Raw genomic sequence first — 16,915 nt, 5'->3', positions numbered from 1 at the left:
TCAACCGACATGTTTTTACGTTGCCTTCCTGCTCTTACTTCACTCCAAGAACGTTCTCAAATGATATTTAAATCAGCATATGTGTAATGATGGAGCCTGAATACTTCAAAGATATTTAGTATGGCTTTAATGTGCACCCAAAAACGTCTCGCAGAAACAAGTACTCAGCCACTTAATATTACGTTTCCCGTATGCAGTAATTCACATCATGAATATTGGTATGTGAACCTCTCAACCCATTCAAAGCGTGTATGTAATGCTCGCAGGGGTGTCTAGTTTGCTTTGGCACGTTTTGCTACATTTTGGAGAACAAATCCAAGAAAGGTCAACCCAATGACTGTCCAGAACTTGCCACGAGACAAGCGAGCATCTTCCACGTTTATTTGGAAAACAGGGCGGGATTTAAAGCGCCATGGCATTTACACACCAAGGCACTTTCCCGTCAGATCTCAACCATCTTGCCCAGGCATGTGATCAACCTTTTGAAATCGTTGACACAGTTCTGAAAAACAGGTTTATGCATTTATGTGCGTAACAGCAAGAACGAGGAAAATACACCTCGCAGCGAGCAAAAAAGTCTCCCAAGTACATATTAATTCTATAGCGCGTTTATATACACCCAATATATGTGGCCACTTATTGATTTCATAACTGTCCTCCCAACCAAAGACTCCTCAATAAGCACCGCACTGAAAAAGTCAGTTAACTAACGAGGACAGGTTCATATTTCACGTAGTGCACAGTGCAGTGACGAGGAAATGGGGTTTGGGGCGTTCTGTTCGAATTATATTATATAGCCCGTTGACCTATCTTCAGTCTCCCCACGCTTGCCGTAGTTTTGCGTTTAAAGTTCAAAACAACAGGGCTTATTTACAAGGCCCTTGCGCCACTTTTGCGTTATTTTTAACATGGGGAAAGTGGCGCAAGGGGAATCTGCCCCAAAGTATGTATCCCCGCCGCACTTATTTCTAAGCTGTGCATTACACCTTTTTCTTTTACCCAATTTAATAGCTCGGTGATCGATACGTAAATAGCCCTGTCTGCATTAAGTCCAGTGCTTCGCAAATACCGCTAGACATTTACGGCTCAGAAAGGGGACGGTTCGTGCCCAAAGCAGGAAGTTTATATTTTTTCGACCGGCCCATTCAAGTTCCCTTCTCGGAGCAGAACCCCGTAATGTGTTTTCATTAGGCATAAAACGTCTTAGGAGCCGGTGTTAGCCACAATTACTCCTTAAATCAGGATACGTAAAGTAAAATATCTTTTTGGTAATCATAAAGTAATCAAGTATTTGGAATTTGGGCTCCTCGTTAATACACAGCTATAAATTGGAAGGACACTTGTTTTAGTCGGAATATTGCCATGGTGCATGTCTAGTTTTAAAGTCACCTTCATTCTTGTTAGCATTGAGTTTAAGTTTAAATTCGATTTGCACGGTTAATTAAAATCATGGCAAACATTCACAATAAGAGCACGCAAAAAAAACAAAAAACTATTATGCAGATTAGTAAAGATACCATTGTCAAATAAAAAGTATGCACCATCGCATGATTAATAATTTATATAAAAAGTAGCAGCAAAAAGCCCCATTCATAATAGCAGCAGCGGGAGATCATGTATTATACAGTTTATATAATATACCAAAAACAGTATAAAATGCACACCGACACATGATTAACAAATTTGCAGCAAAAACCCTATTCATGATCGCAGTCACGGGAGATAACAGGAAAGCTTAAGCAAATGCTCAATAAAAGTGCAAGTGCTAAACATAACCTACAGAAGCGGGAGAACCCTTTGCCTATATATACTAAAGTTAAAGTGCGAGACGTACAAGTCCCAGCTAACAGTAATGCCATGCCACCCGGTCCATCCTGAAGGGGACCATGCCCAGCATAGTGGTCTGGGTTTTGTTAGCATGGAGGATTATCAGGGTCGGGCTAAGTGTCAGATCGATCAACTAGAGTAGCTCACTCCCGAATACAATGTGACTGGTGTACTGGTATGTAATGAAAGATAGGCAGTGGTGGCGATGCAACTCAACACAGAGGAGTAAGGGACAGAGCCACATGTATTGAAGATGTTATCTGACATGTATTAGCTTGGAATTTCCAACTTAGAATGCCCATCACTTTGCTATACCCTAGCCAATACGCACCATATTTTGCATAACTACGATGTAAGCCCACTCTAACGTTTTTGGGGAAAATTGGGGGAAACAAAAAACCGTCACCTCTTCATTGTCGGAAAAAGTGGCGAGTGATTGACTGAAGCCAGCTTCAAAAATATGAATACATGTACAAAATCGGAGGGAATTCAAATACACTGCACATGGATCATAGATAAACTATTCGTCTTAATCACAAAATCTGAAATCTACAGTGCAGGAGTAGGTTTTTGACTTTTTAGAACGGTAACTTTTCCAGGATACATCTGCATACCTGGCAGTGCATACATAATTCCTTGTGTACTGCAGAACACATGGGTGACTCCTTTACTCTCATGCGAAAATATTTTTCGCATGAGAAAATCGGCAGCCCAACTACACAATTACTTGTTTCCTTTTATGCTTTTTTACCACCTGCAAAAGGTTTGTCCTATGGAAAAACCCCTTCTACACTCACTCCTGTTTTGTGGGTGTTCCCTTCACATTCTTGGAAAGGGCTTCTCTTCCACCACTGACAGGAGTAAATGTGTGAGGTTTTACACAGTAGAACGGGTCGATATCAGCATATAAATACCCAGAAATGATTATTTTTAACATCACTTACAGTGAGCAGAGCTACTCCAAGGAGTGTCCTGGCGCAATACCTACAGTACGGTTAGGCATGAGCATACACAGTTTATCTAAAGAGCGTACATTTAGAAAGGCCCCCCTGCTACTGATGAGTTCCTCTAGGCAGTTAAGTAATACATATTGTAAATTCCTAGGGCAACTCCAAATTATTGACCTGCAACACAATATACATTCTCTAACATAAGGAGAGACGAACATATGACCGAATTTTTGCAAAAATACAAAAGTAATTATTTTTGAGAGCTTAGAAACAAATTTAAAATAGTCCATATACACACTCCATCCATGTCATCATTCATACTAATCATTCATGGTTTATACATTCAAGAAACAGAAGACAAATATTTACACATATTTAATGTTCATATCAAAATTAAGATTGCAATTCAAATATTCATTATGACAAGCCATAGATTCAGGCTACTCAATTTTTTGTCAAATGGGTGTCTGTGTCACAACGTGGCTGAAACCCAGGGTAGTGTCTTACAGATTGTAAGTACAGCGGAAGCTGGTTCCAAGCAACTGCACCCACCAGGGCAAGCGATCTGCCACAAGCTCTCTGTCTGTGGATCCTGACAGACCAGCAGCTTATTCAAGGATCGCAATTGCCTCAACGGATTGCAGAAGCTGAATCTGGATCTCAAATAGGAGGGTCCTTTGCCATATAAAGCGACATGTACCAACACCAGGGTGTTGAGCTTCACTCTTTCCCTAATAGGCAGCCAGTGGAGATCCCGCAGATGAGGCCTGACACTCCTCCTCCTTGGGAGGTTTAGCAGAAGCTGAGCTGCTGCATTCAGGATCACCTGGAGTTTGTCAATAAGATATCCAGGCAAGCCAGCATACAATGCATTGCCATAATCAATGCGTGACGTAATCAATGCTTAGATGACCATTTACTTAGCATGCAAAGATAGGAGCGGCAAACATTTATTTAGCACTTTCAGCAACCCGAAGCAGGTTCTCGCCAGCCTTTTGATTTGAGGCCCAAAGGACAGCATGTCATCGAACCATAACCCCACATTTTTTACTGGCCCACCCTGGGGAGCCGGCGGGGGTGTATCATCCAGCCGGATTGAAAGCCAACATTGTGGAAGGAAGTCCCCAAAGAGGAGACTCTGTTTTTCAGTTGTGCTTTAGCTAGCCACTGGAAAACTGAATTGAGACACAATTTAACATGAGAGCAATTTGCTTCACTCCCCTATTCCAGAAAAATAGCAGCTGTGTATCATCTGCATAGGAGATAACTTTTGCCCAAAATGTATCTGCTAACTCAATGGACTGGGTCATATACATATTGAACAGTGTGGGGCTCGGTGCCGAGCCCTGGGGTACCCAAATGTCCAATTTTTGAGGAACGGTTTAGAAGGGTTGGGGTTGTCCAGATTTGTTAGCTTCTGCCCTCCAGGAAGGACTTAAGCTGGTACCATGCTGAACCGGTCACTCCTACCTCAAGCAATCGGTTTAATAAGAGGGCGTGTGGAACCGTATTGAACGCCGCAGACAGATCCAATATTACCAGTACCCCCCTATCCCTATTATCCAGGGTGCCCCTGATCGCTTCAGCTACCTCAACCAGAGCAGTTTCAGTGCTGTGTAAGGCCCTGAAACCTGATTGAGCTGGATGGAGGAGCCCATTGTGCTGTACTTACCTCAATAGGTGTCTGTTCACCTGCTTCTCAAAAATCTTAGAAAAGGCTGGGAGCAAAGAAATGGGTCTATAATTAGTAAGTGAGGAGGGATCTGCGGAAGGTTTTTTTTTTTTAAGGGGAATAATCATTGCCTGTTTCCATCCTCTGGGCACCTTGGCCGCTGCCAAGGATACATTTTTTTTAAACATCTTTTTATTTAGTAGTTGATTCATGACACATAACAGTTACAACGGGTCACATTGCCATGAACAGTCCCCTCGCAGGGGGCAAAATCTCCTTTCCAATATCGATTCTGGCTTGTTCTTAAACTCTGCGGAACGCACGTTGTTGCCGAGCTAATCTCGTACCCCATTCCACCCTCACAAAGCATCAAATACATTCCCAACCCCCTCCCGCTAAGGATAAATGAAGCAGTCTATTAGCCACTGGATTAATAACATTTGCTCCAGCCACTAGCAGTTCAGTTTGGGGGGGGGGACAAGGATTGATCGGGGAGCCTGATTTTAGCGACTTAAGTGCGGAGAGAGAATCCTCCAGGGAAATGGACCCAAAAGCTTCTAATTTGGGGTGATAGCCAGATTCCTAATGATGGAAAAATGATCCTCCTGGACCTGCTTACTACCCTCGCCTAGATTTGCCTGAATAGTTTGGAATTTTGCAGAGAAGCCCACCAGTTTTTCATGGCCTCCTTGGAGTGAGTTCATAACAACAAAATTGGTGGAGTGGGGTCCCAGGGAATCTAATTTAAAGACCACGAGGAGAACTTCCCCTAAATATAATCAGTAACACAATGCCACCTCGGGTCTAGATATTTAGCACATGAAACATATAAGACTGGACATGCAATCCCTTGTATGGACTCTCTCAAACAAAATATTATAATGGGTATTACCAAAAGAAGGGAAATAATCCCTTTAGGACTAGAACCCTCACTCACCCAAGGGTGACATGCTGCATCATATGGGTTCCTCCTACCAGTAGGAAATCCTAGCCCTACTAGGAGCTAGAACTTCCTCACTGTGAGGAAGGAGCTCAGAGATATTTTCATAGATGCTCAATCAAGGAGCTAGGATGCTAAAATCCGATATGTGAAGATTACGGTGTAGTGAGGGTGCAGCGCAACAAAAAAAGAGGTAAACTAGTGGTGAATTAAAACTGCCAAGGAAGATGCACAAAACTGTCCTTATTACAATGCTCTCACTGGCAGGGTTAAAAAAGCAGTGCAAGGAGTAGTATGGATATAAAACTACTCTATAAACGGGTCGACATGTTTCAGCCTATTTGATCAGTACTCTGTATCAGTGGCTTTCTTCAGGACAAAAAAGAATGTTTACTAATGCTGCTACTAATACCATACAATGTGATAGTAAAAAAGAAGAAGAAACTAGATACAACACCAGTAGTCCTGCGTAGTGATGTCAGGTACTATCTGTAAACATAAGAGTGAGAAACAATGAGGATTGCACACAATCAATTACAGTGCTACTCTATTGACATATTTCTGTTCATCATGTTGTCAATAGCCATCTATATAAAAAATGATGTTGTCACACTTACCCTCACTAGTAGGATAATGTGCCTCACCTCGACCTGGCAGGCAGCTCAGGGAAGGAGGCCCTGCTCTGTGGGAATAAGATTTACTGTCACACCTGACCATCACTCTTGGTTGACAATACTTTAAAAATGCTCTAGTGTGTCCAAGTTCAAAATGCTGTGTCCATCCCAAAATAAGAAAGTTCAAACAGTCTCACTTGCGATCTCTGATGTTTCAATGAATATATTAGGCTAAAAGGCTTTATCACTACCAGTTAAGTCCTCCCAGTTTAAGATAAAAGCAATGAAAGTCCTTTTGCTGCATAAGAAGGCTACCAAATGATGAAGCTACAAAATGATATGGCATAGATTCATTGCCAAAAGAGGTCTTAAAAAAGGCAGTAGTAAGCCAGAAGGAGTAAGCCCCAAAACGCCTTACCTGTCCGTCAGTACCTCGTTGTGGTTCCAAGCTGCCACGGGAGGTAATGGATGAGCAGGTAGGCTCAGCTTAAATAGTGTCCTAATTGGCAAACACACCCTTTCATTTGCGAGGTCCCATGGGGCGTCTATTATCATGCCTGTATCTTACGCAGTGCGCTTGCCATTGCGCATGAGCGTATCGTAACACATATTTCCTCAAAACCGCGCATGCGTGGAGACAATATATTTTAAGTGTGGCAGCTAAGTTGCTAAATGCTAATGAGTTTCTAAATAAGACTAGCGCAGATATATATAAAACATATGCAACCAAGTAGCTCTGAGATTCAGGCCCTGAGAACGAGAGTGCCAGTGTGAGTCCTTATTTTACGATGGACGTTGCTGGTTTGCATTGGTTGGCATCAGTAAATGGTAGAACATGTGAAAAGTGTTCATGACATTGTGTACTTGATTTAAGAACAACGTTGGTAATCCACACCCACGTTTTTATAACCTCTCATTAGACTGATTTATGATTTGTGGGAAGCCACCAAGGTTTCCAAGAGAATACTGTAAACATGCAACCGTCACAGGTCTTCAGGCATGCACTGGATTATTTTTGTGACTTCCAACATGCAGCCATGCAAAAGCATATCCCCATGTGTAATTCTACATAGCCTAACAATTTTGCCTGCGCCAATGTTTTCTCAAGAGTGAAATTGGCACTTTTTTTCCTCCACACACAAAGCATGGGGTATTGTGAAGCAGGAGGCTAAGGCAGAGGTAAGTGAAGAAACAAGGAGTTTATTCAAATACAAGGAGCCCACAGCCAATCTACTCCCTGTGTGAATGTCGCAGCAACTCAGAAGGAGCTTAACAAACCCCCGTGGAGAGATCAGTGCTGGAAGGTGGAATGCAGACCGAAGATAAAATGATGAGAAAAAAGAAATTGTGCAAGCCCAGGTAAGAAAATAAACATTATGCAAGCACAGCGGCTCACGCAACACATGGCATTAAGTTAAATACACACTGTACATCATCTTCCTCCTCACAAATAAGTTAGATACACTATTCAAAAGCATTAATGAACATAAAACTCATTGAAGCAAGTAGACATAGAAACATGGCGAATGGATGTGTTAATAGTAGCTTGAAAATCAGAAGAAGCATGAACATGACAAGGTGAGGCAGCAACACCAGCAACATTCTCTGTCGCGAGGCAGCAACACCAGCAACATTCTCTGTCGTGAAGTCTCTTTCACTGGAAATGAATAGAACAATCAGTCAAATTAGTGTTTGTTTGACTGACATTTGAAGTAGCAGGAGACAAGATCCACTGCAAGGATGTACTAGGTGGAAGAGAGGCGGAACCCTTTGGTTTTAACAACCATGAACCTACAAGAGAAGAATTACTGTCAATTGGACTCCTGTGACACGTCTTGACAGCCACAATTTTCCTCGCTTGTTCTGGAGTAAGCCTAACTACACAGTTCCACTATCTCCTACCAGAGATTAATGCAGAGCCCTTTTTAGGTCGAGAATTCAAGACCTCCCGTATATACCTTATTTAGTATGTACTTATATGTATATGTACTTTGTGGGCTCTGGAGATCATCCGCGTAGGGACTTTTTTTCTGTTTAACTACCTTTATTTAACTGTCTTGGTAGAAAATGATCAGTAGAGGTCAGTAAAATACCAGAATTGCATTCTGCTTGTTTAACTGCCTCTATTTAACTGTCTTGATAGAAAACAACCAATTGAGGTCAGTAAAATACCAGAATTGCTTTCTGCTGAGAGACTTTCTTTTTTAAAATTTTCTGGCAACTGCCTCTATTTAACCTTCTTGATAGAAAACGAGTAGCAGAGGTCAGTAAAATACCAGAATCACTTGAGCATTCTCTAGATTCCATCTATAGAAATTGTCTTCCACGAGCACCCGTAAACAATAATATTTTTTCAAATCTTGTATTTTCAGTGATATGACCACCGAAGGCCCTGATTTTACATTAAAAACAGAGCTTTGGACTATACCATTTTCCACTGAAAGGCAATATTTCTCACCATGTGTTCCCATACTTGGCGTGTCACGAAGTTTGGTGCTTACTTTCCCTCTATGTTAAAGAACAGTAGATGTTTTAGCATCCAGACTAATATGCTGCATAGCTAAATACATATACGGTCCCAAAGGCGAGACCAATTGCATTGCAATTGCTTGTTTAACTTCACAACCATTGTAGGGTCCATTAATTTTGGCTACCCCCTACCAGCTCTGTTTGGTTTCTTTATAAGAACCCAATCACCAATGACTATATTCAGATCTTTGACATGGTGTTTCTTATCAAAATTATCCTTGACCTGACTTTGTTGCTTTTCAACTGGTCTTTTGAGTGCTGAGTAGAGCCAGTTACAGGTTTATTCAGATCCATGACCCAATCAGGCCAAACGGTGGATCTTTTGAGTAGGAATTTTGAAAAGTGAAATGCCAGTGGTGCTTTATGCGGCAATCAAATAAGACTAAACCTTCATCCTTAAGAAACTCAGGGCCAATAGCCAATTCTGTTTGTACGCACTCCTTGAGGATTTGTTCACTCTTTCCATTAAACTGTTTGAAGTGGGAGAATATAAGCAACCCAAAAATGCTTGATATGACTAGAATAGATACATTTCCTCATTTGCCTGGACGTAAAATGGGTATTGCTATCAGTAACAATTTCCTTGGGCACACCAGCAATTTAAAAAACGTTTTTAAAAACTTGATAACAGCATCAGTATTTAGTACTGGAGGGAACACGTTTTATGTTTCCGTGTTGCTTTGCGGGCGGGTGGGGCTGCTCTGCTCTCGAAGCTTGTTTCCGGTCCAGGGAAGGCATGGCTTGGCAGTTCGGGCTGGACTGTTCCCATGAGGCACAGGGTCAGACTGATTTGCATATAGCCATGTCTGAACTGGGGTGGCAGAGTGGGCTAAAGAACGGTGATGGATCAAACCCAGATCTTTTGACTGGGTGTGAGTGTTTGATTGGTTCGGATGCTCCGTCCATCACCACCCCCACCCCCTTTTGTACTGCTCTCGGAGCAAGGCAGGTGAGGAGTGGTTTGCCCACTCCTAAGTGCACATGACTGATTGGCCAGTCCACTGGGGCCGGACAAACAGTCATTCGCCCTTTCCTTTTTCTCTACACAGGCTGAATTACAGCCTGCCTGGAGAACATGCCCAGGCCCCCATTCCCAGGCTGAGCGTCAAACCATGACGCTCAGAACAATCACAACGCTGCATTGCAACATTGTGATTGGTATGGGGAGCCTGGGTGCTTGCCAATCACAATGCTGTATTGCAGCGTTGTGATTGGTCAGGGGAGCCTAGCTGTGCTTTCTTTTCCTAGAGTACAACTGAAGAGAGCTTATAACATGACGCCAGACCAACTTGTCTGGTATCTACAGTCACTGAATACTTTTTTCCCTTCCAAAATGGTAACAAAGCAGGTGCAGAAACTATGAAGTGTTTAATTTTCAGAAAGGCCTCATTAACTGAATCAGCCTTGTTAGAAATGGGGGTCTCTAGTTGGCAGAGGTAAGTACATTTGTCCAAATAGGGACCCTTTTTGGGGTAAGGGGGATAAACACTTTAGATAACCCTTGCTCACTCTTTGGGTAGCTTGGCATGAGCAGACAGGCTTATCCCAAAGGCAATGTGTTAAGTATTTGTATTCAAAACACACAGTAATACAGTGATAACACCACAAATGGACACCACACAGGTTTAGGAAAAATAAAGTATCTTTATATAAACTTCAACCAGACCAAAATGACAAAAACCCAACATACATGTAATAAGAATATGACTTTAAAAGATTTCAAACAACTAGGTCCATAGAAAACTATGGATGCGTGATTTCTAAAGCAGAAGCCTTCTTGCTTTCCTCTGCCATCTTTTCTCTCTCTAAGGCAGCTGTTTGGTTCTCTATTTACAATTGCTTCATCTGAAGCTTCATAACCTCCAATTTATGATCTCTGGCCCTTTGCCTGTCCTCCAATTCCTCTGGGGAGGGATTCCTAGAAGAATGACTGCTGCCAGCCCTAGAGACCAACAGGCAAATCCTGGGATCTAAAACCATTTTCTGGTGTGACTCCCATCCACATCTGCACCTTCTGTCTCCTCAGCTTGTCTGGCCTCCCACCAGGACCCTAAGGCCTTCTGTAGCTCCTCTTTCCTAGCGTGGCTCTTTATGGGACATCCAAAGCTCTTGCAGAATTGCTTGAGTTGCTCTACTTTGTAACTACTTAACATTTCAATGTCAAACTCCAATTCTGAAGCCTCACTCGCTGATTTACCATTCAGAGACATGATGCATGGATAACTCATGGGTCAGATCAAAATAGAACCAGAAATAAAACACAGTATGTGGTTGCGTAGTGGTTTGCACTAAACTAGTGATGTACACCAATCACTGTGGGTCAAGTACAAATACAAGTTCAAATCCTCATCGCTGACCACCAATGTTAGAAATGGGGTGTCTCTAGTTGGGAGTAATGCTGTAATGCCAGAAACCGGTCCCCGGAAGCTTGTTTCCTTTCCAGTGAAGAATTGGCTTGGTAGTTTGGTCTGCCCTGTTCCCATGATGCACTGGGCCAGGGACAGACTAATTTGCATATAGCCAGGTTCTGAACTGGGATGGTGCAGTGAGCTAAAAAACGGTGATGGATCAAGCCCTGATCTGTTGACTGGGTAGGAGTGTTCTGATTAACTCAGATACTCTGTCCATCACCACCCCCTTTTTGAAATTATTTTGGCCACCATGAGTGTGGAAGGGTATGCTCAGACATGAGTCCCTTGCTCACTGCACCATCAGGATTCAAGCAAGCCGGGCCGAAGACGGCTGTAATGCCAGAAACCGGTCCCCGGAAGCTTGTTTCCTTTCCAGTGAAGAATTGGCTTGGTAGTTTGGTCTGCCCTGTTCCCATGATGCACTGGGCCAGGGACAGACTAATTTGCATATAGCCAGGTTCTGAACTGGGATGGTGCAGTGAGCTAAAAAACGGTGATGGATCAAGCCCTGATCTGTTGACTGGGTAGGAGTGTTCTGATTAACTCAGATACTCTGTCCATCACCACCCCCTTTTTGAAATTATTTTGGCCACCATGAGTGTGGAAGGGTATGCTCAGACATGAGTCCCTTGCTCACTGCACCATCAGCATTCAAGCAAGCCGGGCCGTAGACGGCTGTAATGCCAGAAACCGGTCCCCGGAAACTTGTTTCCTTTCCAGTGAAGAATTGGCTTGGTAGTTTGGTCTGCCCTGTTCCAATGATGCACTGGGCCAGGGACAGACTAATTTGCATATTGCCAGGTTCTGAACTGGGATGGTGCAGTGAGCTAAAAACGGTGATGGATCAAGCCCTGATCTGTTGACTGGGTAGGAGTGTTCTGATTAACTCAGATACTCTGTCCATCACCACCCCCTTTTTGAAATTATTTTGGCCACCATGAGTGTGGAAGAGTATGCTCAGACATGAGTCCCTTGCTCACTGCACCATCAGGATTCAAGCAAGCCGGGCCGAAGACGGCTGTAATGCCAGAAACCGGTCCCCGGAAGCTTGTTTCCTTTCCAGTGAAGAATTGGCTTGGTAGTTTGGTCTGCCCTGTTCCCATGATGCACTGGGCCAGGGACAGACTCATTTGCATATAGCCAGGTTCTGAACTGGGATGGTGCAGTGAGCTAAAAAACGGTGATGGATCAAGCCCTGATCTGTTGACTGGGTAGGAGTGTTCTGATTAACTCAGATACTCTGTCCATCACCACCCCCTTTTTGAAAATATTTTGGCCACCATGAGTGTGGAAGGGTATGCTCAGACATGAGTCCCTTGCTCACTGCACCATCAGGATTCAAGCAAGCCGGGCCGAAGACGGCTGTAATGCCAGAAACCGGTCCCCGGAAGCTTGTTTCCTTTCCAGTGAAGAATTGGCTTGGTAGTTTGGTCTGCCCTGTTCCCATGATGCACTGGGCCAGGGACAGACTAATTTGCATATAGCCAGGTTCTGAACTGGGATGGTGCAGTGAGCTAAAAAACGGTGATGGATCAAGCCCTGATCTGTTGACTGGGTAGGAGTGTTCTGATTAACTCAGATACTCTGTCCATCACCACCCCCTTTTTGAAATTATTTTGGCCACCATGAGTGTGGAAGGGTATGCTCAGACATGAGTCCCTTGCTCACTGCACCATCAGGATTCAAGCAAGCCGGGCCGAAGACGGCTGTAATGCCAGAAACCGGTCCCCGGAAGCTTGTTTCCTTTCCAGTGAAGAATTGGCTTGGTAGTTTGGTCTGCCCTGTTCCCATGATGCACTGGGCCAGGGACAGACTAATTTGCATATAGCCAGGTTCTGAACTGGGATGGTGCAGTGAGCTAAAAAACGGTGATGGATCAAGCCCTGATCTGTTGACTGGGTAGGAGTGTTCTGATTAACTCAGATACTCTGTCCATCACCACCCCCTTTTTGAAATTATTTTGGCCACCATGAGTGTGGAAGGGTATGCTCAGACATGAGTCCCTTGCTCACTGCACCATCAGGATTCAAGCAAGCCGGGTCGAAGACGGCTGTAATGCCAGAAACCGGTCCCCGGAAGCTTGTTTCCTTTCCAGTGAAGAATTGGCTTGGTAGTTTGGTCTGCCCTGTTCCCATGATGCACTGGGCCAGGGACAGACTAATTTGCATATAGCCAGGTTCTGAACTGGGATGGTGCAGTGAGCTAAAAAACGGTGATGGATCAAGCCCTGATCTGTTGACTGGGTAGGAGTGTTCTGATTAACTCAGATACTCTGTCCATCACCACCCCCTTTTTGAAATTATTTTGGCCACCATGAGTGTGGAAGGGTATGCTCAGACATGAGTCCCTTGCTCACTGCACCATCAGGATTCAAGCAAGCCGGGCCGAAGACGGCTGTAATGCCAGAAATCGGTCCCCGGAAGCTTGTTTCCTTTCCAGTGAAGAATTGGCTTGGTAGTTTGGTCTGCCCTGTTCCCATGATGCACTGGGCCAGGGACAGACTAATTTGCATATAGTCAGGTTCTGAACTGGGATGGTGCAGTGAGCTAAAAAACGGTGATGGATCAAGCCCTGATCTGTTGACTGGGTAGGAGTGTTCTGATTAACTCAGATACTCTGTCCATCACCACCCCCTTTTTGAAATTATTTTGGCCACCATGAGTGTGGAAGGGTATGCTCAGACATGAGTCCCCTGCTCACTGCACCATCAGGATTCAAGCAAGCCGGGCCGAAGACGGCTGTAATGCCAGAAACCGGTCCCCGGAAGCTTGTTTCCTTTCCAGTGAAGAATTGGCTTGGTAGTTTGGTCTGCCCTGTTCCCATGATGCACTGGGCCAGGGACAGACTAATTTGCATATAGCCAGGTTCTGAACTGGGATGGTGCAGTGAGCTAAAAAACGGTGATGGATCAAGCCCTGATCTGTTGACTGGGTAGGAGTGTTCTGATTAACTCAGATACTCTGTCCACCACCACCCCCTTTTTGAAATTATTTTGGCCACCATGAGTGTGGAAGGGTATGCTCAGACATGAGTCCCTTGCTCACTGCACCATCAGGATTCAAGCAAGCCGGGCCGAAGACGGCTGTAATGCCAGAAACCGGTCCCCGGAAGCTTGTTTCCTTTCCAGTGAAGAATTGGCTTGGTAGTTTGGTCTGCCCTGTTCCCATGATGCACTGGGCCAGGGACAGACTAATTTGCATATAGCCAGGTTCTGAACTGGGATGGTGCAGTGAGCTAAAAACGGTGATGGATCAAGCCCTGATCTGTTGACTGGGTAGGAGTGTTCTGATTAACTCAGATACTCTGTCCATCACCACCCCCTTTTTGAAATTATTTTGGCCACCATGAGTGTGGAAGGGTATGCTCAGACATGAGTCCCTTGCTCACTGCACCATCAGGATTCAAGCAAGCCGGGCCGAAGACGGCTGTAATGCCAGAAACCGGTCCCCGGAAGCTTGTTTCCTTTCCAGTGAAGAATTGGCTTGGTAGTTTGGTCTGCCCTGTTCCCATGATGCACTGGGCCAGGGACAGACTAATTTGCATATAGCCAGGTTCTGAACTGGGATGGTGCAGTGAGCTAAAAAACGGTGATGGATCAAGCCCTGATCTGTTGACTGGGTAGGAGTGTTCTGATTAACTCAGATACTCTGTCCATCACCACCCCCTTTTTGAAATTATTTTGGCCACCATGAGTGTGGAAGGGTATGCTCAGACATGAGTCCCTTGCTCACTGCACCATCATGATTCAAGCAAGCCGGGCCGAAGACGGCTGTAATGCCAGAAACCGGTCCCCGGAAACTTGTTTCCTTTCCAGTGAAGAATTGGCTTGGTAGTTTGGTCTGCCCTGTTCCCATGATGCACTGGGCCAGGGACAGACTAATTTGCATATAGCCAGGTTCTGAACTGGGATGGTGCAGTGAGCTAAAAAACGGTGATGGATCAAGCCCTGATCTGTTGACTGGGTAGGAGTGTTCTGATTAACTCAGATACTCTGTCCATCACCACCCCCTTTTTGAAATTATTTTGGCCACCATGAGTGTGGAAGGGTATGCTCAGACATGAGTCCCTTGCTCACTGCACCATCAGGATTCAAGCAAGCCGGGCCGAAGACGGCTGTAATGCCAGAAACCGGTCCCCGGAAGCTTGTTTCCTTTCCAGTGAAGAATTGGCTTGGTAGTTTGGTCTGCCCTGTTCCCATGATGCACTGGGCCAGGGACAGACTAATTTGCATATAGCCAGGTTCTGAACTGGGATGGTGCAGTGAGCTAAAAAACGGTGATGGATCAAGCCCTGATCTGTTGACTGGGTAGGAGTGTTCTGATTAACTCAGATACTCTGTCCATCACCACCCCCTTTTTGAAATTATTTTGGCCACCATGAGTGTGGAAGGGTATGCTCAGACATGAGTCCCTTGCTCACTGCACCATCAGGATTCAAGCAAGCCGGGCCGAAGACGGCTGTAATGCCAGAAACCGGTCCCCGGAAGCTTGTTTCCTTTCCAGTGAAGAATTGGCTTGGTAGTTTGGTCTGCCCCGTTCCCATTATGCACTGGGCCAGGGACAGACTAATTTGCATATAGCCAGGTTCTGAACTGGGATGGTGCAGTGAGCTAAAAAACGGTGATGGATTAAGCCCTGATCTGTTGACTGGGTAGGAGTGTTCTGATTAACTCAGATACTCTGTCCATCACCACCCCCTTTTTGAAATTATTTTGGCCACCATGAGTGTGGAAGGGTATGCTCAGACATGAGTCCCTTGCTCACTGCACCATCAGGATTCAAGCAAGCCGGGCCGAAGACGGCTGTAATGCCAGAAACCGGTCCCCGGAAGCTTGTTTCCTTTCCAGTGAAGAATTGGCTTGGTAGTTTGGTCTGCCCTGTTCCCATGATGCACTGGGCCAGGGACAGACTAATTTGCATATAGCCAGGTTCTGAACTGGGATGGTGCAGTGAGCTAAAAAACGGTGATGGATCAAGTGGAGAAGTGTGGCTCAATGGTTAGAGCGGCAGACCCTGATGCAGAAATCTAGCCCGGGTCCAGGGTTCAATTCCTCGCCTCGGCGGGTCTTGGGCTAAAAAATTCCACGGACCTGATAATTCTCGCCTCGGTGCCTATTCCAATCATGGAATCCCACTCTGCAACTCTGGGCAATAGCTTGCTTAATCTCCACAACGGCCGCCACAACGCTAAGGATGCCTGGCCTCCACCTTGGGGGTGCCCAGGAGTGGACACCTCACAGGGAAAGCCAGGATGGGTTCCACAGCGGTATTCATACAAGCGCCTTGAGACCCTTGTGGGTGAGTAGTGCGCTATACAAGTATCAATTTACAATTTACAATAAGCCCTGATCTGTTGACTGGGTAGGAGTGTTCTGATTAACTCAGATACTCTGTCCATCACCACCCCCTTTTTGAAATTATTTTGGCCACCATGAGTGTGGAAGGGTATGCTCAGACATGAGTCCCTTGCTCACTGCACCATCAGGATTCAAGCAAGCCGGGCCGAAGACGGCTGTAATGCCAGAAACCGGTCCCCGGAAGCTTGTTTCCTTTCCAGTGAAGAATTGGCTTGGTAGTTTGGTCTGCCCTGTTCCCATGATGCACTGGGCCAGGGACAGACTAATTTGCATATAGCCAGGTTCTGAACTGGGATGGTGCAGTGAGCTAAAAAACGGTGATGGATTAAGCCCTGATCTGTTGACTGGGTAGGAGTGTTCTGATTAACTCAGATACTCTGTCCATCACCACCCCCTTTTTGAAATTATTTTGGCCACCATGAGTGTGGAAGGGTATGCTCAGACATGAGTCCCTTGCTCACTGCACCATCAGGATTCAAGCAAGCCGGGCCGAAGACGGCTGTAATGCCAGAAACCGGTCCCCGGAAGCTTGTTTCCTTTCCAGTGAAGAATTGGTTTGGTAGTTTGGTCTGCCCTGTTCCCATGATGCACTGGGCCAGGGACAGACTAATTTGCA

General features: G+C 45.0%; 1 protein-coding gene across 3 annotated transcripts in view; it reads right to left on the bottom strand.

Moving 5' to 3' along the window:
* CLYBL (citramalyl-CoA lyase) overlaps positions 1-16,915 on the bottom strand; it is a 2,321,716-nt gene that overhangs the window by 372,692 nt on the left and 1,932,109 nt on the right. The window lies entirely within an intron of this gene.

Source organism: Lissotriton helveticus, chromosome 8 (assembly GCF_964261635.1).
Source record: "Lissotriton helveticus chromosome 8, aLisHel1.1, whole genome shotgun sequence".
Taxonomy (NCBI): domain Eukaryota; kingdom Metazoa; phylum Chordata; class Amphibia; order Caudata; family Salamandridae; genus Lissotriton; species Lissotriton helveticus.
This window is presented reverse-complemented; position numbering and strand designations above follow the sequence as displayed.